Here is a 25,205-nt window from a genome sequence, read left to right as displayed (position 1 = left end):
CCTCACACCAAGCCTTCTTGTAGCGACTGTGGAAAGGAAAACTCCCTTTTAACAGGAAGAAATCTCCAGCAGAACCAGGCTCAGTGTGAGCGGCCATCTGCCGAGGCCGACCGGGGTTCAAGGAGACAGAAGCAGACATAGAAAAGGCAACTGTAAAAGGTGGCCCCATCCAGGAAACACGCAGCTAGGCAGACGGGCTCCAAGTCAGCTCCCAAGTCATAGGATGAAGAGAGCACATAGATTTAGTCACAGTCAGACAAACAGGACTACAATGCTAATACAGGCCAAGCTCCAACATTCATAAACAAAGGAGTTGAAGGCAGCAGCACAGCTGATATTTCTCTGCAGCATTATATAATTTCACTAGGGTGAGAAAGGCTATTGTGAGCTAAAGTACTTCAAAGATCCAAGTTTTAAAATTCAGAACCCCCAAAACCAGAAACCCCCATTTAAAAGCACTGCTAACAACACCAAGTCTCTCCAAGCAATGATGGCTGGATTACACTAAACACACAGAACCATATCACAGCTGACATCCAGCTCATTGAAACAAAGTGGCAAACAGTCTGACTGCTAGTCAGAGTGAAGATTTACATCTCTAGATTAGATGTATTTGTTTTTGCTGTGGAAAGATCCTCCAATACAAGGATAAACATTTTTAAGAAAATGCTCACTTATCAAGTAGTTGTTAGCCAGGCAATGAGATAAATCAACTTTAGATTATTCATGAATTGATCACTTGTATTCCAACCTTGAACACCGGAAGCAAATGCTGTGCAAGCATTATTGGCGCAAAGTCAAAGTCAGTCCCAGTTTTAGTTGAAGTCCTCCAGGGCAGCCATATAAAAGAAACATACATTAGAGGCAAACCTGCTCTATAGGTGACTTTCCCTTGGACAGAAAAAGATTAGCACTGTGCAAGTTTCGTTGAAAACTGGATTTGCAACGTCTTTTCAATGTCTTTCATGGACTAAAGGGGGGCAAAATGAGACTGAAGGACTGACCAGATTTAGCCGGAAAGCCAACGTCTAAACGACGTCTTGTGTTCAGGGAAACTGCTATTCCTGAGAGCTGAGTTTGAATGAGTGAAACAGAAAGGATAAATGAATAGGGGAGTAGTTTACCATTAGAACCAGATAATAAATTAAAAGATAAAGTAAAAAATAATAAAGTAAAAAAATCTTGGCATTATTTTTGATCAGGACCTGTCATTTAAATCACAAACCAAAGATATTTCTAGAATTTCTTTTTTTCATCTGCGGAAATTGCAAAAGTTAGAAATCTCCTGTCCAGGGGTTATGCTGAGAAACTAGTCCATGCATTTGTTACTTTAAGGCTGGACTATTGTAATTCAGGAAGTCCAAAAACTGTAGTTAAAAGCCTTCAGCTGCTCCAAAATGCTGCAGAACAGAGTTCTGATGAAAATTAAAGAGATCATATCTCTCCTATTCTAGCTTCTCTTCATTGTCTTCCTGTTAAATACAAATAGCATTTAAAATCATCCTTCTCACATATAAACCTTAAATGACCAAGCTCCATCTTACATCAGAGATATGATTGTTCCTTATTTTCCTAAGAGAGCACTTCGCTCTCAATCTGCAGGTTTACTAGTGGAATTTTTAAAAGTAGAATGGGAGGAAGATCTTTTAGTTATCAGGCTCCTCTCCTGTGGAACCAGCTACCAGTATTAGTCCATTACTTCTTTAGTCCGTAGACACACTCTCTGCTTTTAAGGGTAGGTTTAAAACTTTCCATTTTTATAAAGTTTATAGTTAGAGTGGCTCAGGTTATCCTGAGCTATCTCTATAGTTATGCTGCTATAGGCTGATTTATACTTATAAAACCAGGTTGTCTGCGTGTGTGTCACAGTATACGCAAATGTGCCCCCGCCCCTTCCACAGACACTTGGTGCAACTCTCTAAAATTGTAGGTGACCTCAGACAGTGCTGCAGACAGGAGCCCTCTGATTGGTAAAATATACATCTGCTCTACACTATCCGTATTTCCTGTTTGGTTCCTTACCGGCTTGTTTTGTTTGTATTACCACCATTGTGGAAAAAGACTCGTGAAGATTGACCAGCTAGAATACCGAGGTGAGCAAGAACGCTTGGACCCTTTTTCCACTTGGATCCCCGCTATTTTCCGCCCTCATGTCCCTCCGTTGTTACACAAACTTGTCCCTTGTGTTTTTTGACTTCCTCACAGCCTTAGCCATATAAAGACCCACAGCTAGTTTGATTATCCCTTTTGCGTTGTGGCCTGGAATAACATAGCGCTTCAAAATTAGGCATAAATCAACCAGCCCTTTAGACTGTTGGAGCACATAGGGACCCCTTTTTATCATTCTACTTCATTCTATCTCTATTCTGCCACTCTGCAGAATCTGTTAGTTCACTCTCTAATGTTTTTAAAGTAGCTTCGCCTGGTCTGTTCCTGGTTGGCTGTGACAATACCTGGAGAGAAATATCAGCTGTGCTGCTGCCATCAACACCTTTGTTTATAGATGTTGGAGATCAGGCTGTTTTTCGATGTAGTCCTGATTCTCTGACTGTGACTGACTGGATGTGCTCTCTTCATTCTCTGGCATGGGAGCTGACTCTGAGCTTACAGCTGCTTTTTGTATCTCTGCTTCTGTCTCCTTGAACCCCAGTCGGCCTCTACAGATAGCCGCTCACACTGAGCCTGGTTCTGCTGGGGGTTTCTTCCTGTTAAAAGGGAGTTTTTTCCTCTCCACTGTCGCTACAAGCATGCTTAGTGTGAGGGATTGCCTTCGAGTCAATGAGGCGATGCAATCAACTGGTTCTCCTTAGATGAAAAACGTTGAATCAATTTGACTGTATGATTTGGTTTAATTGTAAAGTGCCTTGAGATGACATGTTTTGAATTGGCACTATAAAAATAAACTGAATTGAATTGAATACTCCATTGGGTGTTTCCCTTCCAATAGAAAGATATTGTTGTTAATATTAACCTTTTATGTTTAATAAACAAAAACAATACTTTTTAGTATCACTTATCATGTATTATATGTTACACATATAAAACATGAAACATGTATATCAAGTTACATGTATTTTTTATCATCATTTTCATCATCATCATTTTTTTAAAATAACAGATTTTTCCCAAGAAATCTTGACAAGATAAAAAAAACTCCTAATTTGAAACTTAATCTCTAGTTTTCAGATAGTACATTGAAAATACATCAAACTCAGCCACCAATGGGGTTTTCTCTGTTAGGGAATATGAGAAGCTATCCTCACTGTGGTGAAGAAAAAAATCAATGACAAGCTTAAGCACTCAGCCATATTGTTGCTTCTCAGCATCACTTAGATGCATCTGCAGTGCAGAGCCAACATTTAGAGTGAGCAGAAGGGTGTAGGAGGGGTAGATGGATATGTGATGAAATCAACTTCCTCAGGAGAAGAGAGTTTTATTCCCTGTCAGAGACTTTTCATATTTCATCTCTGGTTAGCTGAATTCAGGACATTTCACTTGAGATAATGTGCATACAGTGTCTTATTGTTGTTGTAGTACACATTTTGTAGCTAAATTGTTTTTTTGTATATGTTGATATAGAGTTTATGTTGAACACTGTTGTAAATTTATGTTTTTAAACATTCAATCATATAACTTTTGCAGTGTCTTGTTGTTGTCAGCATACTTAATGAGCTGTGTGTTAGACAACATATTAAAGTGAATTTAAGCTAAAATCCTGACTAATAATTCACAACATCTTCCATTCAGAATATATACATTTATAAACAAAATTTTTGATCTCAAGGTTAAGAATATTCAAGTTAAAAAGTTTTAATGAAGCAAGTGAAACTCAACTTAAATTAAATAGCTACAAGGTAGTCCAAGGGGGGGAGGGGGGAAAGTTAATATGATTGACAACCATTATTAATAAAATTATCTGATGATTTTACAGTTCAGCGTGCATTTTCCTTTTAGAGAGTTTGTAATGAGGTGAAAGTTGCTTCAAAGCTAATTTGGAGCAATTGGAATGTGTTCAAACCAATTCAAAAGGCAAATATAAGAGATAAATACAACTTTTCTTGGTAAAAAAAATAAATAAATAAAAATACTTGATTAGCTTAATCAGAATTCAAAATAATTCTGATTAGGCAAAGAGAATTGATTCTTAACCTTATCTGACTGTTCCTGAGGGAATGACAACAGGTATGAACCCTCCATGGCAAAGGGTTAGCTTTGTTAAGTTGTTTTTTTTTTATTAAACTAAAGGAGCAAAAGCTGGCAGACGGAAGGTGACTCGTTTTAAGCATTTGGTCCCTTATTGGAATTAAGTTTGTGATAATTACCCTATAAACACATCACCTTGTACTTTGCTAATTTGCTTCAAAACAAAGGGAGACAAGAATTTGCATTTCCTATTTTATTTTTTTTTTTACTTTTAAAATTTAAACGAATTCTCGCTAATTATTTTGATAGAAACATGCCTATGGCAGCATGCTAAGGAAGATGGCCAGAGTCAATGTGCAGATGGATGAAGCCAAAAACAGTACAAACCTGTAAGAAAATCTGTATGCAACAGACTTAAACTAAAGTGGAGGTTCACCATCCAGCATGACAGTGACGCTAAACCTAAAGACAGGGCAACAAAAGAATGGTTACAAAACCAATATATTATGTGTTAGCATGGCCAGGTCAATGTCAAGACCTAAACCCATTCGAGAATGTGCAACAAAATCTGAAAATTGCTGTTCAAAAACGCTCTTGATCTAATCTGACTAAGCTTGAGCTGGGGATGAATGGGCAAATATTTCAGTGACTCTTAAAGACATACCATAAAAGCCTTACAGCTTTAATTGCAGCAAAAGGGGGTTCTAAAAAGTATTCCCTTAGGTCTGCTTACTCTCTAAGTATTATTAAAATAAAAAAATAAAAAAAAGAAAAAGAAAAAAGTTTTCTGAAAATCACTTTCAATTGGCCTTTAAAAACTCTTAACATGCTCTGTTTTAAGAGTATGGTGCACAAGTTGGTCTTGATGTAGAGGCTCAGCTTTGTATTTACTCTTTGTATTAACTCTGACTGCAGCTCTTCTCTTTTCACACTAAAAAATAGTCTGTTTGCTATTTCTTCTATGACATTTCACAATCTCATCCAGTCAAATGCTGGACATTGTAATAATTTGTGAGACACCTTGACAGAGGTAAAAAATACAACACTCTAAAAGCTTGGGAAACCTGCTTACCTTGAGCCAAGATTAGGCAGTGTGACAGGAGAAAAAGTTCTATAAGACTTAAGGAGATCTACATGAGCCTTGTGATGCAGTCTTAAACTCAGCTCACAATGAAGGAGGTGCAGCTGCTGCTCAGCTGGGGTTCAGCCGCAAGAAACCTCAATCATTAAAATCATTGCATCAACACACATCAGCCAGAGTGCATTGCTGCATGATAGTGCATTAATAACAGTGCATATACTGACTGACTAATAAAATAGTTTGTTGTTTGTACAGTATGAACCAACCTCCCCACTTGCTGCAAATGAACCTATATACAATATATATATATATGTTTATAAATAGCACAATTAAAAAAGTGACAACTTTACAAATTTGACTTACATTTACATGTTGTAAAATTGACCAATGTACTAATAATCTTTCAGAGGAAAACCCATAGAGTTTGGTTGCTTGCAGTATCAGTTTAGTTTTACCGAACTGATAATATTTGCTTTCATTCTTGTGGAGTCACATTTCATTCACAACACAGCCTTACAATAAACCCTTCTAAACTATTTCCTAAGTTTGTTTTTAAACGTAACTGGTGAAACTGGCCCTTCCTTGCAAGCTCATAGTAAACCAAATTTGTATTCTTGTGCTTAAATAAAGAAGTTTGTTCTCTATTTTTTTTTCTCTGCTTATGCTGCTTTTGGAATGAATATTAGTGTAATATTTCCCTTAACGTTCATGCTAATTTTATCTATTTAACATCTTGCAGCTTTTTTTCAGCTGTTTATAAGAAGTAAATGACTGACTGATACATTTATGAATTATTGGGGTCATATTTAAATGGTCTGGCACCAGAGTATTTAACCAATGTGGTTAACCACTTCTCCCAAAGAAAAGCTCTGAAATAATCCTGTCAAATGTTCTATTTACAACTAATATTGGAAGCAAAGCACAACCTGATATCTGAATTCTAGACTGCTTTGATACTGAAACCTTTAAAAGGTTGATTTTTGGAGACACAGTTGAATATTTTCCTGATGTAACTCCCATTTTTGCTTTCATATCAATAAATATTAAAGGTGCTGCTTCTGTCCCAAATGGAAGTTTGATCCGCTATATCTGAAGGACAACATTACTTCATTATTTTCCTCCAAGCAACAGAAATGTAACTTATTTCTTTGGGTACTTTTTATTCTCGACAATAAAATCAAATTTCTTGTTAATAGAGGGACATTTCTCTTGCTTTTGTATGCCTCGTTGTTAATTGTAGTATGCAAGTTATCTATTTTATGGAAAGAAAAAGAAAGGATTTATCCTATAGTTGGCTGATTTCCTGGTGCTACTTCAAAGACCTCTTTCATCAAGACGTTGATCAAGAGTTTTACTATGTGGGGCTGTTGACTAATCTGTCAAAGTATGTGTGAAACTCTGCTGTTGACTTCTGAGAGAAAAAAAAAAACATTAAAGAGGAGAATTTATCTCTGTGCAAAATATTTCTACTTTTTCTGATGAAAGCTAGAACTCAGATGGCGTATGGTGTTCTGCGCTGCATCATAAAGGAAAAGCCTCTCTGAATAAAGATATGAAGATTGAGGGTGCTAAGGGATTTTTCAATTTTGCTTCTGCTGTGCACTCGCTACCAAACACAGTTCATGAATACATGGAACAAAATGGATTGTCCTCCAAAGTGTATTTATTGCTCACATATAGTTACAGTGTGGCCATATATACTATGGAGGAACATAGACTTTGGCTCCAGTTAGCAGTTAAACTGTCTGGTGCTATAATATAAACAAACACCACTGAGCTTCTGGAAATGCAGACCTCCCAGTAGATCTGAATAGATATGGGTAAGCACATTTCTATAGAGCTTAGTGGCGGTGTATATTTTGATTGCTTTGATTACAACCTTAAAACCAGACAATAGTAAATTATATAGGATACCTTCTGTTATATTTTGTGTTTCTGTCAAACTTTTGTCCTTTTTCACTTATTGGTTAGAAAATCTAAATAAAGATAATTTTCTTCAATTTATTTTTGTCTCTTTTGGTTTATTTGGTAAGAAAAAATATATACAGTTCTATGAGAAAATACAGTATAAGTCTCACTAAATATATCCCCAAGTTTTAACAGGTAGATTTATTTGTTTGGTTATTTACGAAGCCTTTTTCTCTATATACTATGAATTGGTCAGATTAAGTCCTTAAAATAACATCCCATCAGAAGCTAGAATAGAAGATAATGCAAATGCCTGTGCTTTAAAAAATAATGTGAACAATAATAATAAAAACATAAATGTAACTGTTGAGTCCTCATTCAGATCTTCCCACATTTCATCATGGTGGAGCCTTTTACTGTATATAATTATTTATAGCATTGGCAAAAAAATAACAATAGAAAATTCATAAATAATAGCATTTTATTTACTTTTTGTTAGTGTTCAAAATAATCTTGCTTGGCATATTTTGTACACATTATTGCAAAAGAGTGGAGACATGTAAAAAATACAAACCTAAAAAAGTTCCTTATTTAGTGAAGCAGGAAGGCTAAAGCTAGAAATGAAAGACTGATTGCTCCAAAAAAAAAGCCAGAAGTTTATCTTTTTAAGGTAAATAATAACTCGAGTGGATGAAAGAGAGTAATAAGAAAGAGATGGAGTTTCTTTCTCTCTCTCTGTGGGAATCTTTTAGGAAAAAGGTCACAGTGGAAAAAAATGTGATAACGGACATAGGGCCGGATCTATCAAAGGTTTGCGTGTATAAAAACGTGAGCTATTTCACTGCGCACGCTAAAAAATGTACAAACTGATCTATCAACAGCGTGCTAAAAGGATTTGGTCTTTAAAACGTGCTAAATAGCGCCTCTTATCCATTTAGTACTTTTTCTGCAATGAATATGCAATATGGGGCGTTTACACGCAAAAGTGTGTCTTGTGGGAGGAGAACATGTAAATATATTCATTTAGCACTCGCAAAGTGATTTATTAAACCTGAAAACAATTTTGCTAACGGTATCTGACTCTATATTTAACACGTTTCAAAAGAAGGTGCAAATGGTCTGTATGCGTAATTGCGCACACATGGCAGCGGTTATTGTCGCAAGAAGGAGACATCGAAATGAAGCAAGGAGACGCAGAGAACGCATTTTTTCACTCCGTGTGAATATTTTTGGAATGAACGAGGAATCGATCATCAAAACATTTCGTTAATCCAGCATTGCCATTTTGGAGCTGTTGGGGGAACTCCAAATGGATTTGGAGCCAGCCACAAGGAGGACCCATGCAATACCAGATATCGCAAAACTCCTTGCAACATTGGATCTCCCAATCTAGTTTTTCAGAAGTGCTATCTGACGTTCTAAATGCCATGTCGCCCTGACGCCCTACCGGAGAACCCCGACCTCTGCGCCTGTGGAGCAACATGCCAATGCTGCGGGGATGAATAAGCGCAATAATCTCATCCACAGTCACTTCTTGTGAGCCATTTGGTATGTGCATTTTTCTACAGGCCAATACAAAACACCTGTTTTTTTTTGCTGCAGTGAAGTAGAAATTCATTCATATATATATATATATATATATATATATATATATATATATATATATATATATATATATATATATATATATATATATATATATAAATATATATATATATATATATATATATATATATATATATATATATATACATATATATATTTATAAATATATATATATACACTATATTGCCAAAAGTATTTGCTCACCTGCCTTGACTCACATATGAGCTTAAGTGACATCCCGTTCCTAATCCATAGGGTTCAATATGACGTCGGTCCACCCTTTGCAGCTAGAACAGCTTCAACTCTTCTGGGAAGGCTGTCCACAAGGTTTAGGAGTGTGTTTATGGGAATTTTTGACCATTCTTCCAGAAGCGCATTTGTGAGGTTGCACACTGATGTTGGACGAGAAGGCCTGGCTCTCAGTCTCCGCTCTAATTCATCCCAAAGGTGTTCTATCGGGTTGAGGTCAGGACTCTGTGCAGGCCAGTCAAGTTCATCCACACCAGACTCTGTCATCCATGTCTTTATGGACCTTGCTTTGTGCACTGGTGCACAGTCATGTTGGAAGAGGAAGGGGCCAGCTCCAAACTGTTCCCACAAAGTTGGGAGCATGGAATTGTCCAAAATGTCTTGGGATGCTGAAGCATTCAGAGTTCCTTTCACTGGAACTAAGGGGCCAAGCCCAGCTCCTGAAAAACAACCCCACACCATAATCCCCCCTCCAACAAACTTTACACTTGGCACAATGCAGTCAGACAAGTACCGTTCTCCTGGCAACCGCCAAACCCAGACCCGTCCATCAGATTGCCAGATGGAGAAGCGCGATTCGTCACTCCAGAGAACGCGTCTCCACTGCTCTAGAGTCCAGTGGCGGCGTGCTTTACACCACCGCATCCGACGCTTTGCATTGCACTTGGTGATGTATGGCTTGGATGCAGCTGCTCGACCATGGAAACCCATTCCATGAAGCTCTCTGCGCACTGTTCTTGAGCTAATCTGAAGGCCACATGAAGTTTGGAGGTCTGTAGTGATTGACTCTGCAGAAAGTTGGCGACCTCTTCGCACTATGCGCTTCAGCATCCGCTGACCCCGCTCCGTCAGTTTACGTGGCCTACCACTTCGTGGCTGAGTTGCTGTCGTTCCCAAACACTTCCATTTTCTTATAATACAGCTGACAGTTGACTGTGGAATATTTAGGAGCGAGGAAATTTCACGACTGGATTTGTTGCACAGGTGGCATCCTATCACAGTTCCACGCTGGAATTCACTGAGCTCCTGAGAGCGACCCATTCTTTCACAAATGTTTGTAAAAACAGTCTGCATGCCTAGGTGCTTGAATTTATACACCTGTGGCCATGGAAGTGATTGGAACACCTGATTCCAATAATTTGGATGGGTGAGCAAATACTTTTGGCAATATAGTGTATATATATATATATATATATATATATATATATATATATATATATATATATATATATATATATATATATATATATATATATATATATATATATATATATATATATATATATATATATATATTTTGTTGGGGGTCACTGTAAGATTTAAATTTCTTAATACACTAAAACGCGCAAAACCATCATTTAAATAGGGCGTCTCCAACAGTTTTGCACCTGACACCAGTTACGCAATCACGTTTGTTAAATCACCCGCAAACCATGGTTCAGCCCCTCGCGCAAAATTCCAGTTTGCGAGCGCAAATTACTGCACAAAATTGGATCTTGATAAATCCGGCCCATAGAGTGTTTAAAGAAAAACATAAAGATGACAACAGAAAAATACATTTAATACTACAACAATATAAAAGCCTATTTTCATTTATAATGTTTTCTCCTTCATATTATGCACTCAACATGGTCATGGCTGTAATCAGTAACTCTAACTACATCTCATGAAATGAAAACTTAAATTCTGTTTCTGATTTTTAAAAGTGTTTCGATTAGGTTTTCAGCAAATGTAATAAATCAGAGTCTGAAGACAGAAATGCAATTAAATGTTGCATAAAGCTGTTTACTATTTATAGTTATGAATCTCACATGTTGTAAATTCCTATCACACATCTCATCAACATGTGTGATGTGAAAAAGAGTAATGTCACCTATATAGTGTAGGGTTGTGGTTGCATATCAATAACAATGTAAAAAAAAATGCAAACAAAGCTTGGAGTTATTCACCATCAGCTTAATTTAATGTGCTTATTTTTGTAATTTATTTCTATCATGTAAGTGTATTCCTTGTGAAATTACACAGTGGAGAGAAATAAACTTAATTTTGTACCTGAAAAATACTGGTGCCTAAAATAAGGATTCAACTAATGTTGATTTTTGAAAATAACCCACTGGGGACATCATCAGGTTTAACCTTAAATATATTTTGCAGCTTAAAAAAAAGCTAATTTAGATGGATTAATTATTGTATCAGCCCACCTGCTGTGGGGATAACATTTCATTTACATACTGTAATTGTTTAATATAATTAGGTCTCAGTAGGGGAGTTTTTTTTACTCTTTGAAGCATGCTCTAGTACTGTGGATGCCTCGCACATCTGATGAAATTTCTGAAAAGCTGTTTTAAAGGCTTTTTTATCTTTACTTTGTAATCCTGTATTGTCATGTTATTAAAAAGAGAGTTGGGTTCTACATTGAATATATTTTCCTATGTTAAAATTTTATCTTTGTTATCTACAAAAAAAGTTTTCTGCAGTTTTCAACAGTTATATTTGTACTTCACCTGCTTCCGTCTAACTTTCACAATCCGTTCTTAGAAGGACAAATATGTTTTTATAGAAAGAAAAAAACTTTTTTTGTTTTTCTATTTTATTATTTATTCATTTTGAATAACTGTAACTTGTCCAATTATGTTATGATTGTCGTTAGAAAGAATGTAATTATTTTTAAGCAGTCCAAATACTGCAGTGAAAATAACAAGCAAATAAAATATTTTTCAAGAATTATGCAAAATGGTCTCAGCCAAAAGTACTCTGTTTTTGAAGAATGAATCTCATGATAACAAATTAGCAAGAATAAAAAAAGGTGTGTATTTGTTGAGCCTCACTTAATTTTTCTGTGCATCTGGGACACAACATGGCTAGTATTAAGCAAAAAAAGGTGTCAAATACTTTGGTTGATGAAGAAAACTTGAAGGTTCCTTCTCTTTTCTCAGCAATCACTTTTTTTAATGACAATAGAAAATGATCACACCTCTCTACAATATGGAAATAAGAAACAGAGGTTAAAAATATGAAGACATCTGGGCCTTCCTTCTGAAGCTGCTACCCCTGCAACCCGACCCCCCGGACAAGCGGAAGAAGATGGATGGATGGATGGATGGATGGATGGACGGACGGACGGACGGACGGACGGATGGATGGTAATTATATTGTCACTGTGATTTTTTTCTTCTAGTTAAGATTTGTCCATGTAGTTAGCAAACCTAAGGTCGCAGATTAGCGGACCAGGGTCTTGAAATAACACACAACGATTTTGGGGCTTTCTGATGCATGACTTTTCTAATCAAATCTTAAACTACTTTTTTTCTAATTTTACAATTATTAACTTTTTTATTTTTCTATGTTTTCAGGAAGTTACACCCCTGTCTACCAAAGTGGATTGCATGCACTTAAGGTCTAAATATAAAACAGTACACGAAGAATACAATAGACTGGATTTTGTGATAAATCCAAGACAATCCAAACATCCTTTCATACACATTAATGATCAATGGCCTTATAAGTTAGACCTTAATAATACAAACAAATATCAGAACAGTGAACCTCCTTTGTAAGATAAATTAACATTTCATAACAGCTTTATAAAGGAATAAATATGTCTTTATGATTTTTTTAAAGAATGCAGAACCAAGGACAAAGAATGAGGAATGATGTAGCAGTCCTTCTAAGGTTAAATAATTTTTCTTTTCTTTTTTAGTGTTTAAACTACCTACAAACCTCTGAAGAGCATTCCCTACTTGGTGCTTTATCAGCATTATCTTCCTATCCTATCGTCTATTTTGACAAAAAAAGGCTTGTATCCACTGTGTTCCTTTTCCCTGTGTCACAGCCATATTGAGTCCCTGATTGGTTGCCTCGATACTAAAATATACAAAGGTTACTTTACAGGTGCAGCAGTGCTCTTGCTTTGATGTATTTGTGCCTTTTGCTCCCCTATAATCATGACCTTCGCCTTACAGTGTTCCTGGGCCAATCAAAACACAAGATAAAGAAAATAATGTTGGCGACGGACCAAGTACAGAAATCTCTTGAGAAGTTTGAAATTAGAAAAATAGTTTAGCCTCTCCCACGTCGCAGTTGTACCACTGTGCATCTTCTATGTTAGCCTGCACAGCTAGCCCCAGTGTTTCCCTACCAGGGTTCTTGCTCTGATTGTTTCCTGGATCTGCTTGACCCGTGGATCCCCAAGGCTTTGTTCAGCTTTCCAAAATAAATAAATACCTGACTAGCTAAAATCCCGGTCCATAATAAACCGACAACCAGCAAACTCGATGGTGTAGAGGAGCCAATCATCCACCATGTGAATTTCACTGCTGTGCGAATTGTTGTCACTCAGCAGATTAATTTCTAGCAAAATGTCAGGCAGGCTAGGCACACAAAACTGATGTTTTTCACTCAGGTTTCACATTTGGTATGAGTGCACTATAATATCATTAAGTAGAAAACTGTTTTCAAATATCTATCCTCTGTAGTGACCACCATTTGGCAAAATGCTTGATAAGCATATCTAAATATCAACAGCTTCTTTCATCTATCCAAAGGATGACTTCAAAATATGGATAACAATTTTGTATACTTGGTTACATTTGGCTGCATAAGGAATAAAGGGAAATATTTATTGGGATTCTGACCTCATGTTTTCTTGGCTTTTCAATCACTGTTAGTACAGTATTTGTGTATTGGATTTTAAGGTGGAATTTTTTGTTAGAAACTTAAGCACTGAGAAAATGCAAATCCCTAAACTGTAAATGTGGTCTTAAAAAATGTGTTAATGCACAAGGAGAGACCATCATTAGAATTCCATATTGACCTTGCAAAGTTTTAGCTTTATATATTTTCTATTTATGTAAAAGAATCGACCTGAATCTAACATATAAAAGGTGCCTCATATTAAAATCTAAAACAAGCATGATAAGCAAATCAGTAAAATTATTTTAAATTACTTTTTCATGTTATTTTGGGCATTTAGAGTAATGTATTATACAGCTTTAATACAAAGAAATCTAAGCTATTTCTTAATAGTATTTAGTTTTATAATTAAAAGTAAAGACTTTTTTTAATTCGGAAATTATTTTTTAATTAAATCATTTTCATCCCTCCTATTATTAGTATAGACACTTATTGGAAAATTTTCTTTAAATGATCTTGCAGAGTATAATAAAGCTGTGAGCTTAAATGCTTATATAAGCAAGAGCTCTCCCTTGCCTGCTGTTAGAGATCATATAAAAGAGACACCTTCAAGCTAACTTGTTTTTACAATAAAACATGCGCCATGAGTGCAGATTTCTTTTGGACTTATCTTTTAAACTTTGGACACATTGTGTAATCCTTTAAGCTTTATTTCCTGTGCAAATACAATTTCTAAAAAAAAAAATAAAAAAAAATAAGAGTAAATAAATACACCTGAACATTTTTCAGTCCTCATGTAAACCCAAAAAATGACACAATTTAAAATATTGAAGTTTGAGATAAAAGCCCACGATTCGTAAACACAGAGAAAAAAATAACAGGCAGATGCTGTTGAGACCGGTCACAGTAAATCCTATTGTAAGGTGTGCCTCTGTGAGAGATGCACCATAAGCTTATCTAGTCCCCACACTCCTAACAACCCTGGGGGCTCACAAAGCCAGCGGCAGAGTGATATACATAGATCACAAATATGCCAGTTTTTCTTTGGGTCCATAGCAAACTACAATACATTAAATGATAACCCTTTTTTCCTTGGAGCACAAACTGAGCCTTCAAGGGTGTTATTAGTTTTCTAGAGTAGGTAATGAGTATAAAGAAATAATCATCCCTTTTAAAAAAATATCCAACCCCTGGAAAGATGAATAATTCCTCATTGATAAACTTTGCAGTAGATAAATGTAATGTATGACAACAATATATTGTTTCAGCGCTTTTTATCATATACTGGCACCAACCAAGCAGTTTGGTTTAAAATAAGGTGCTGGAGTGTTGAAACATTAACTTTATGTTCAAAGTAACTGCAAACCCTCCGTAATAAAAAAAAGAAGGCTTCTTCAATAAAACCAGTTGAACAACAAATTCAGACAGAAGGAAGACGCCTCATTAGTTTATGCACCATTTCTCCCTGTGGCAAATTCAACAATAACAACAAATCTTTATTATTGGAATATAGATATTCAAAGTTTAGATGGACTACAGTTGGCATATGGAGGAGATTCCTGCATGCAAAAATCCTGCTGATAGAGAAGGAAAAGGAAGGAGATGTAAAGTAATTCACACCCAGCAATAATAAATCATTTCTGGCAGTTGTCTGAAAGATTAATTTCATCTCTGTTTTTTAAATCATGAACAGTATTTAATTCAAGACTGATTCACGACTTCAGCTACAAAATGATCCCTTGGCTGAAAGCAGCTACAGCTGAAATCTTGCACAGAGGACAGGAAAAAGGGTGATGAGGACCAAATACAGTTTTAAAAGGGAAAAACATTTGGGAGTTTTTTTATATCGTGGACAGATTTACTTTTTTTCTTGAATCTGTGAAAACAGCTGAAAATGTATCCTCACTAAATTCATCATGTAAAGGGACATGAGAATTCATTCATGTGAGTGAGTGAGTGAGTGAATGAGTGAGTGAGTGAGTGAGTGAGTGAGTGAGTGAGTGAGTGAGTGAGTGAGTGAGTGAGTGAGTGAGTGAGTGAGTGAGTGAGTGAGTGAGTGAGTGAGTGAGTGAGTGAGTGAATAGCCCATGTTAGCCATAGAAATCAGAACCTTCTGACTGCCAAAATTTAATTCAGAAAATGATTTTGCAAAACAGTCTTTTTGAAACATTTCGTTCTGAGTTTACAGGAAACCGAGACAAAAAGAAAAATAAACAATTGTCTTGTTTTTATATTATAGTTGATAATCAGGAAACGGTTTGTTTTTCAATTTGGGACTTCTCATTACTGAACCAAAATCCAATCCTATGACAGCCTCAGGTGGCAATGCAACTGAAATAAATTAAATTCAGTTTATTTATGTAGAGCTTATTCACAACACATGTTATCTCAAGGCACCTTAGAGTTCAACAGATCATACAATCAAATTGATTCAAAGTTTTCTATCTAAGGAAAACCAGTTGATTGCATCAACTCATTGGCTCGAAGGCAACCCTCACACTAAGCATGTTTGTAGCGACAGTAGAGAGGAAAAATTCCCTTTTAACAGGAAAAAACATTGAAAGCAGAAACTTGAAGAAACAACCCTCCTGTTGCAGGACAAACTACTGCATCCCGCACTACTATCGCATAACAATGAAGGACTGAAAACACAACAGTTTTTCACCACTAGTGTGAAACCCTACGTTTAGGTTAAATTTGAACATGTATCTAGTGATCCAGAGTATCCAGCCTGATTAGCAGTTGATAGCAGTTCCAGCAAAAGGCTGCAGTAACTGCTTTAGAATAGATTCAGCAGAAGCATAGTAACACTAAAGCTTGTTCTACATTTACAGTGCTAAAGATGACAGGCAGACAAAGATGGCCAATAGAGTCCTATGAAATTATTCATGGAAGAAAAGCATGTATTCAACAAAGATAAGGTGGTTGCAACAGGGGGTGACTGAGCTGTGGGAGGAGTAAACGTCTGGACAAACCAGCTTGAAGAACCTCTTCATATCCTTCACCAACCCTAACACTTCTAAAGCTTGATAGTTTAGTTCATGACTAGAGATGGGAATCGAAAACCGGTTCCTGTTAAGAACCGGTTCCGTATTTTCCGATTCCATGGCATCGTTTGGCAGCTCACTGAACGATTCTTTTTTCGATTCCCGCAGCACCAGAGCCTAGAGCGCCGGCTCTGGGGAGCACGACTTACGTCACGTTTTTTACGTAAGTTACGTAAGTTGGAAGAACTATTCGAGGAGGAAGACAACGAGCTGCGGTCACTTTGTGAATCAAAGCCCCGTCTTTCCTTAGCCCAGAGGGTAGATCAGGAAATCCAGCTCTATAAAAGCTTGCCCTCCATCCCCTGCAGGGATAGCGCCACACTGTGGTGGTGGAACAAGCAAGATACGCTGCCCTTGCTATCTGACTGGCTGAAAACTACCTCTGTGTGCAGGCTTCCTCCACCCCATCTGAGAGGGTGTTCTCCACGGCTGGAGACACCATAAGCCCTGAAAGATCCTGTATCCTTCCAGAAAAAGCAGATATGCTCATCTTTCTGCAAAATAACTGTTAATTTTCCCTACTACTCTTTTATAATTAGTATTTTTTGTTATTTAAAATAGGTTATTATCCCATCATTTGTTATTAGACATTGTTGGTTATTAAGTTTGTTCTTGTATATTTATTTTTCATTTAAACACAGATGTTACTCCAGTTTCACATTTCCTGTGGACATCTTGATCTTGTTGAGTTTGTAAGATTGTGCAATAGTTAAGTAAACAAAGTTGATGCTGATAATCAAACTGTTTGTTCTCCTTTTTCCCCCAAATTGGAATCGAAAAAAGAATCGATAAAGAATCGAATCATTTCATAGAATCGAAAAGGGAATCGGAATCGTGAAAATCTTTTCAATTCCCAACCCTATTCATGACCCTAAGTTGTTGTCAGGCTTTTCCAGATCCCACTAATGTTCTGCTGCATTTGGTTCACCATCTTCCTCCTATTTCAATTTTTTCTGTTTATTTTTGCAACTCCTCCTTATTTCTTAGGAAGAATGCTCTATTTTCCCCATTAGGAGAACCTATACGTCAGGATTTGATACCAGCCTTCGTGTTAGAGAAATACTGTATCCCCGTTGAGGGTACAATGTTATGCACAAAGAAGTTTAAGTATTCCCTGATGCAACCTGTGATGCACTGTCAGCTTCATGAGGAGCAAATGTTTCCCACAGACTTGAGCAAAAACCATCTATCAGTGTTCATTTGGTGTCCTCGGTTGTGTTATTTACTGTGTGTCACAGCTGGTTTTCTATGCCTAAAGGGTTTAAACACAGGGAGTAGATGAAAAATGTATTCCTGATGTCCGTACTGTACACATTAAATCCAGTGTTTTATGCAGCAGGCAATAGAGTTAGAGAAGGTAGAGAGTGGGACAGAAAGACCAGATTAAAATCCTGGGGGCGCAGTGTTGTGCACAGGATTAATACCCAGGTCAGCATGGGACCTAGGGATGCATTGTTTGTAGTCTGATGGTCACAGTGTGTAATACATCACAGGTTCCAGAATCATACATAATATTGTGTCACATATTTAATGTTCTGAGATGGACTTGCGTCCTGTCCAGGGTGTACCCCGCCTCTCGCACGTAGACAGCTGAAGATAGGCACCAGCACCCCTCATGACCCGAATGGGGATTAAGCGTGTCAGAAAATGGATGGATGGATATTTAATGCTCTGAAAATAAGTCAACTAAGATTAACCTGTATCCAAGTTTAAGTGAATTCTGCCTCCATTTGTTCACCAAAAATGTTGGCATACTGTTCGACATGCTGCCACTTCCACACATTGGAATAACCTTGACAACAATTTTTGCTTTTCATAGAAGCTACACTGATTTATTATGCATCATCTTTCTCAAAGTCAATAATGTAGTATCCTCAATCTTCCTTGAAAAACCCAAAATTACCTTAGGTTTGCTTTTACCAGAATTGCTGGATGAAGAGCTTTTACCTAAAACAATCTCTCACCTGAAGTAAGTGTGCTTTTGATTGCAAGACTATCTGAAGTGTCCATTCTTGATTCTGACAATGAACAATGTTTCCACAATGAAAAAACGCAACAATGAGCTAACAAAACATCAGTCTGCTCATGTCATGTTAAACTACCTTGTCATTTTTTCCCTTTTTTTAAACTGTTAGCTCAATCATTTTCCTGCCCTTAATTCTCTCTCTTTGAGGATAAAGGATGGGATTTTGAGGGCTTGGAGATTTCAAAACTTTTTTTGTAGAGCTTTTAAGTACAGCGGATTGATCCACTGATGACCTCTTTGTGTAGGACCAGTAAAAGCCAGTGCAGGGACATCTGGTAATGACAGTCCCTGGAGTATAGGCTATATTTAAGACAGGAAAATGCACTATGGTGAGTGTGGGGTTTGTGGATATGAAACAAAGTGAAAACACAATGGATGAACATCACTTCTCAACTCAATTCTCATTGGAAATCTCAGTGCATGGCTCTACAAACAAAAATATATTTATTATCTTTAACTTCCCACTGTTTCTAGATAGAGCTATACACAACAGAGTAAGCTGACAACTTGTCAAACTCAAAGATAAGTTTATTCCCTGTGTAGTTTTGTTCTTTACAAGCTGTATCAGCTTAGAGGCTCAGCTTGAACGCATCTGAGGAGAATTCTAAAGAAAGCAGTTAGCTAATAAGCTTTGGAACTTCCATGCACTGGAAAACAAGCAGGGACAGTACACAAACCAAAAGGAAAATCAATATAGTTTGACAAAAAATGACTAAAACAGGGGTTCACAAGATATAAAATAGACCACTGATGTGATTTTCTTATCTATCTTGCATTATTATTTAGACTTAATTGGATGCAACTATGATCTACTGTGGCAAGATTTAACCTAAAAGGTATTAAAATTTAGTCCAGTCAGGTTAACAAACATGATTAGCCTATAGGATAAGTAATCCATGATCTGTAGGCAATCATTGAATGCAGTAATTGCATGTCTGAATTCATAATTAGGCACTTACAGTAACTGGATGATTATGTTTTTTTTGTTTTTTTTGTCATGAACAAATCTAAAATGTTGGCTTTCAAAATCCTGAAATAGTTTTGTGTTATTCTTACAACACAAATGATTAAATATAGCATCCAGACAGCTAGATAAAGGACTATTGTCTGCAAATAATGTAATGCAGAGTATCATGGATATCCCTGAAAACTAATAATTATTTTAAACACAGAGAATAATGTTGTTTCTTAAGATGTCCATATTTAATTTATGACCCAGCTCTTTGGCCATTGTGTGCATTTTTATGCTAGTCACTTTGCAGGTAAAAAAAACAAAGAGTCCTTACGAAGGAAGCAATTCAATATTTTGTTTGAAAAAAAAAAAAAAAATCATAACCCCCTGATAACAACAATATTATACAACATTATTCTACCACCTTACAGTTGTTTGTTTAATCCTGTAGAATCTATATAGTGAAGTCAGATTAGATCTTTTTAGTTTGGAAAGTGAGCCCTTGAAAATCATGAAGTTTCTTTCTGTCCTTCATAAACTAATACACAATTTAGTATGCCAATGTTTGGCTGTAAGTGGCTAATATGGTCTTACCAGCAAAAACACAGAATTTGACTTAATGTTAAATAACAAAGCAGTTTGGTTTATACAGTTTATAGTTTTACTTCCCAACACTTGTCATTTGCAAAAGAGCTCTTGAGAAATAGCTCTCTGTGCTTTCTTAACAAGTGTTTTTGAAAAAGTATAATGTAGTGGTAACAATTTTTGTAGATATACACAGTAATATCTATATGAATATACAGTTTATATATATATATATATATATATATATATATATATATATATATATATATATATATATATATATATATATATATATATATATATATATATATATATATATATATATAAACATTAACACATACATATATAAATATACATTAACAGCATAATATTACAACAGGAACCTTAATCATTGTTTATTATGCTCACCGTGGAGTCTCATCTAGCTACGGTTAATTCAAGTAAAAAAAAAATAAAGGTATGTTATTTAATTACAAAATATAACTCATATATTAACTTTGCAACTTATTTTTGTGGCTGTGTTGTCAAGTCTTCAGTCTCACTTGTAACAAGAGAGAGATAAACAGACAAACAAGATTACACTACATATTTAAACATTGGTCTGATGCTGTATTCAATAATTATTTTTTAGCTAGTATATGTAATGATCAAAAAACAGGAATAAACTTTGGTAAACTGTATCAAGAATACATACTACATTTTAAACTGAATTAATGGAATAACTAAGTTTTTAAAATTATATTTTAACGATATGCCCCTGAAATAAAAATGGGTTTCAGTGTTTTTGTGATAGTTTTTAATCCATCCACACATAGAATGTGGCAAAGCTCAAATCCTGTTTCCCTGCTCACCCACATAATCACGCATGCGTCAACGACACAGAGAACCGCTCCTGATTTGCTAGCGCTGGAATCGACCATACGGGCCACTATTTAGCAGAGCTCCCAGCCACTAGCGCATCACCGTCCGCACCTGCCTGCTTCGTTGTTTCTGAAGGAGCGCAGAAGCAGGGTCATTATTTCGCAGCGACCGTGGGAGGAGGAGAGGCATTTCCGACACACCGACAGAAGCGCGTAGCCTCGGATTCAGCACCACAAGATTAAGGAGAGCGTCCGGGACTGAGCCGATTGTTACTCTCCGGGGAGGTTAACGGAACAGGAGGACGCTGCTTTTTCTTTTGGAGTGCACTGAGTGAAACCATTTGCTTCTGCTGCTGCAGTTTCTACACCTGCGAGAGGACTTGAACGGCTGAGGTGGGTATTCAAGCTGGGTGGGAAGGCTTGTGAGATGAAAGATTTATTTTGCTAGCAGCCTGTAGCTTTACACTCGCTGCACCGACTGACGACCGGGAGCAGTGCAGCTAACATTAGCCTAGGCGAGGTCCGACGGATTCATTCAGCATTGTACCGCCGCTTACTACTAAAGACACAGCTCAACAGAAACTCTGCATATTTGACATTTCAATAACCGGGTGGTTCAGTCTTTTTTTTAAGTGGGTTGCTGGAAATGTGAGCGGTGCTCCCCCACTCCAGAGCGCTGCTATCCACTGAGCCCCGGTGCTGAAAGCTTGTCGGGCAAACAGGAGCCAGGCTGCTAAGCTAGTGTTGCGGCTAAGCTAAGACACTTCTGAGTGGAAATCCGCGCTCACACACCTGCATTTAGGGCTGCTTAATTTATTCACCAGCTGCTTCACATTAAGCACCCAGTGCCTTAATTAAATACATCCTGCTAGGTGTTCTTTTCCTCTTCTCTCTCTCTTTTTAGTCAAATTTTATTGCTTGAAATGATGCCTCTTTGTTTAGCGGTTCTGCTCGGAGCTCATCGCCTCTCTTTTGCAGTAGTTTGTGAAAGTTATTTTAATCCGGCGCGTGTATTTCGGATTGAGCCGTTGTGTCATCTTTCTTGAGTCGAAGATGCGAAGTCGCAAAGTGATGCTACATGCCTCACCCGTACTTTAGAGCGGAGTCTCAATGAGCGCCTTTAGCACAGACAAACAAGATGAGGAAAACTGAGACATTTGACGTGTTTATCACAGCTTGATTTAGAGTATCTACTCAAAGTCCTGAAGAAATAGATTGTTTTATCTCAGATATACCATATTAATGCGTAGAATACGCCTTCTGCCGAGTTGTCTCATGTTTTAATTGTTCATAATTGCCTTTAGTTGCATGTTGTAATGAACTTGTTCGCATCATTTCAGCATAGTCACTGTAGTGGAATCGGCGACACTTTGCAGCAGAGTTACAGCAGAAGTCAGACCCCGTGTAGTCTGACACATTCCCTTCGGTGTAACTGGAGATCCAGGATCCCATGGGCTTGTCGAGGTTGCTTTGCTGAATTTAGCATCTGAGCTCATGAGAGGAGAGAAGGCATGCACACCCTCTCTGTCACTGCCTGTCTGCGTCTCTGTGTGCTGTCCTGCTTCTTCTTTGCACATGATGGTGATTATTTTTGTTTGGCAACAATGGGAGAGCCACAGCTGAGACAGAGCATGTAATAAAAATAGAAAAAATACCCTTATGCTATATATTATTCATACCTGAAGACAGACCTTAGATATAAGTGTTTTCTATTCAACTAAAAGGTTTGTTTATTCTTGAAGATGATACAGCTATTCCACAAAGATATGTTCAAGAAGTATTTCTTTTTTTTTTTTTTTACAAACAATGCATGGTCATTTTTATACTTCTGTATTATGCCAAGACTTTTTATATGCCGCTACTGGCCTTTTCTTCTGTCGGTATCACCCCTTTCTGTGCATCCACAGAACATTAACATTGATCCCCAGCGCAAGACACGTGGATCAAATTAAAAGATTACTCTTAATTTCTGAAAGTAGAACTATGACACAGAAGTAAGAAATACATTCTGTGAAGACAGCAGTTTGATAATATTTCACTCGTTTAATCTTACTAAAACTTAATGCTAAGTTTAATAAACAGCTTTAATCTGCTGACCGCAATAATAGCTGTTTCAGTTTAAAATAGTATATTTCTATATATGACAACAGCTCTCAAACTATTCTCATTTATGCAGGAAGCAAAACTGTCTTACAAGTGTGAAAATCCTATCTTGTTTAACAGGGTGCTGCTCGGTTAATGAATACAAAATGCATATGAAGTTGATATTTTAAGCTACCATTTACATTAGTGAGCACTAGGATGGCTAGCATTACTAAAACCCCTATTTGTATGTCTGAGGAAATGTCAATCTCTCAGTGTGATCAGATCTAGAATGTTCCCTGATAAAGGTTGAAAGATAAACAAAAAATATTCTCATAAACTAAGCTGTTATTTTTTTAAGCCTTTGTGTTATCTTCTGAAAATCATGGTGTTTATAACCCTCTTTCAGCCTGAATTCTCAACATGTTCTAAGACGTGTTCCCCTCTAGATAGCTTCATTTACCTATTTCCTTTTTCTGACTGTCCTCCTCTTTAAGGGCTTAATTTTGACTGAAAATAGGTAAATTTGTTCTTCAGTAAGACCATTCACACCAAAGAGTGTTGTTGATAGCCTGACCATGTAAAGGTGACTGATTCTCTAAATGGACAATCACCTATCACGTTTGTCTGATTATTTTAGGATAAAGCTCTAAATAGGGATGGAAGGTTTCATTTAATAATTTCATCTAAAGTTTCTCGATCCTCTTTTTATTTATTTTTAAAAACTCATTTTTGTCTTGTAATAAAACGATGAAGGGCGTAGGGTTGTCACGATACTAAACTTTTCAACTCGATACCGATACTAAGGAAAATATTCGATACTCGATACCATTTTCGATACCACAAGGATAAAAACAAAGACTCCAAAATTCAACAAAAATATTTTCATTAATAAATAAAATACAATAAATAAATACAATAAACAATAAAAACAATGTTTTGAGGTTGTATGCTGTGCACAATATTAAGCAAGCTTGATAAAAAACTTATAAAATTAAGTGTTCCTTCCTTGGCTAACCCTAACCCTAACTACACGTTTAGAAAATATAACAAAACAGGAACCTAGATTACTTAATAACAAGGAAAAACAAAATATGTGAAATATTCATGACAACCAATGTACAGAGATAATAGAGTATCATTAAGAGAAAGGTTATGTAACTCTGTCACACCACTTTGTTTGAATGAAGTGGAGGGTAATTGTGTAGATTCCTGTCTTTTGCCAAATTCAACATACGTTGCTGGGAGACACTTTATGCTCCTAGCAGTTCATCTAAACATGCAATTAAAAGGACGCTTTGTAGGTTATAACCCTGTTGAGTATTTATATTTACTGAGAACCGCATAAAAGTAAATCCTGTATCCTTTTTGCAATCAAAGAATGTAAATAATCACAGCTAAGACTTTGGATTGATTCATATTTCTGCTCAAGCAAATACCAATAAGCCTCAGCGTGAGAATAAAAAGAAACGCCCTCTACAACACTGAAAGAAATTCTTTCTAAGCAGCCATTATCAATTAATCAGATGGAACAGATGTTAATATAATAAACCATTGTTTGAAAAATTAAACTTATTTTTTCCACATCCTTAGTTGTAATATTTTGTTTTTTCTGCAACAAAGTGGCTTAACGCAATCTAAAAATAATCTTATATTTTTCGCTGTCAGTGTCTGTTAATTTTTCAAGACCACTTTAATCGACACTTTTAAATCTGTAATAATTGCTCTGTTTTCTCATAATTTTATGTCTTAACAGGTCTGTCTTGTGATGAGACACTGAATGCAGAGGGGCTAACCTGTACAAATAAATGATTAATAATATTAAGACTAAAGAGCAGACAATGGCCTATGATGCTAAGTAATTAAAACTGGACAAAAAAATATAACTAAACTGATAGCAAAACAGACACCAACGTTCAATTACGGTGTCAAACTAAAAAAGAAGTGAAATATACTGAAAATAGACAGGTGTTAAAGAGTTTTTCTTTTTGTGAAATTTGTGAAGCCTAAGATATGTCCTGTAGTAGATATTGAT

The 25,205-nt window shown here is 36.4% G+C and overlaps 1 protein-coding gene across 1 annotated transcript in view; it reads left to right on the top strand.

The window, feature by feature from the left end:
* Positions 1–21,134: 21,134 nt before the first annotated feature.
* ctnna2 (catenin (cadherin-associated protein), alpha 2) overlaps positions 21,135–25,205 on the top strand; it is a 310,231-nt gene continuing 306,160 nt past the window's right edge. Inside the window, exon 1 of the mRNA XM_038274637.1 lies at positions 21,135–21,481. The gene's annotated coding sequence lies outside the window, so the exon portion shown is untranslated. The remainder of the gene's footprint in view (positions 21,482–25,205) is intronic.

Source organism: Cyprinodon tularosa, unplaced genomic scaffold (assembly GCF_016077235.1).
Source record: "Cyprinodon tularosa strain WSP-4 unplaced genomic scaffold, ASM1607723v1 ctg923, whole genome shotgun sequence".
Taxonomy (NCBI): Eukaryota; Metazoa; Chordata; class Actinopteri; order Cyprinodontiformes; family Cyprinodontidae; genus Cyprinodon; species Cyprinodon tularosa.
This window is presented reverse-complemented; position numbering and strand designations above follow the sequence as displayed.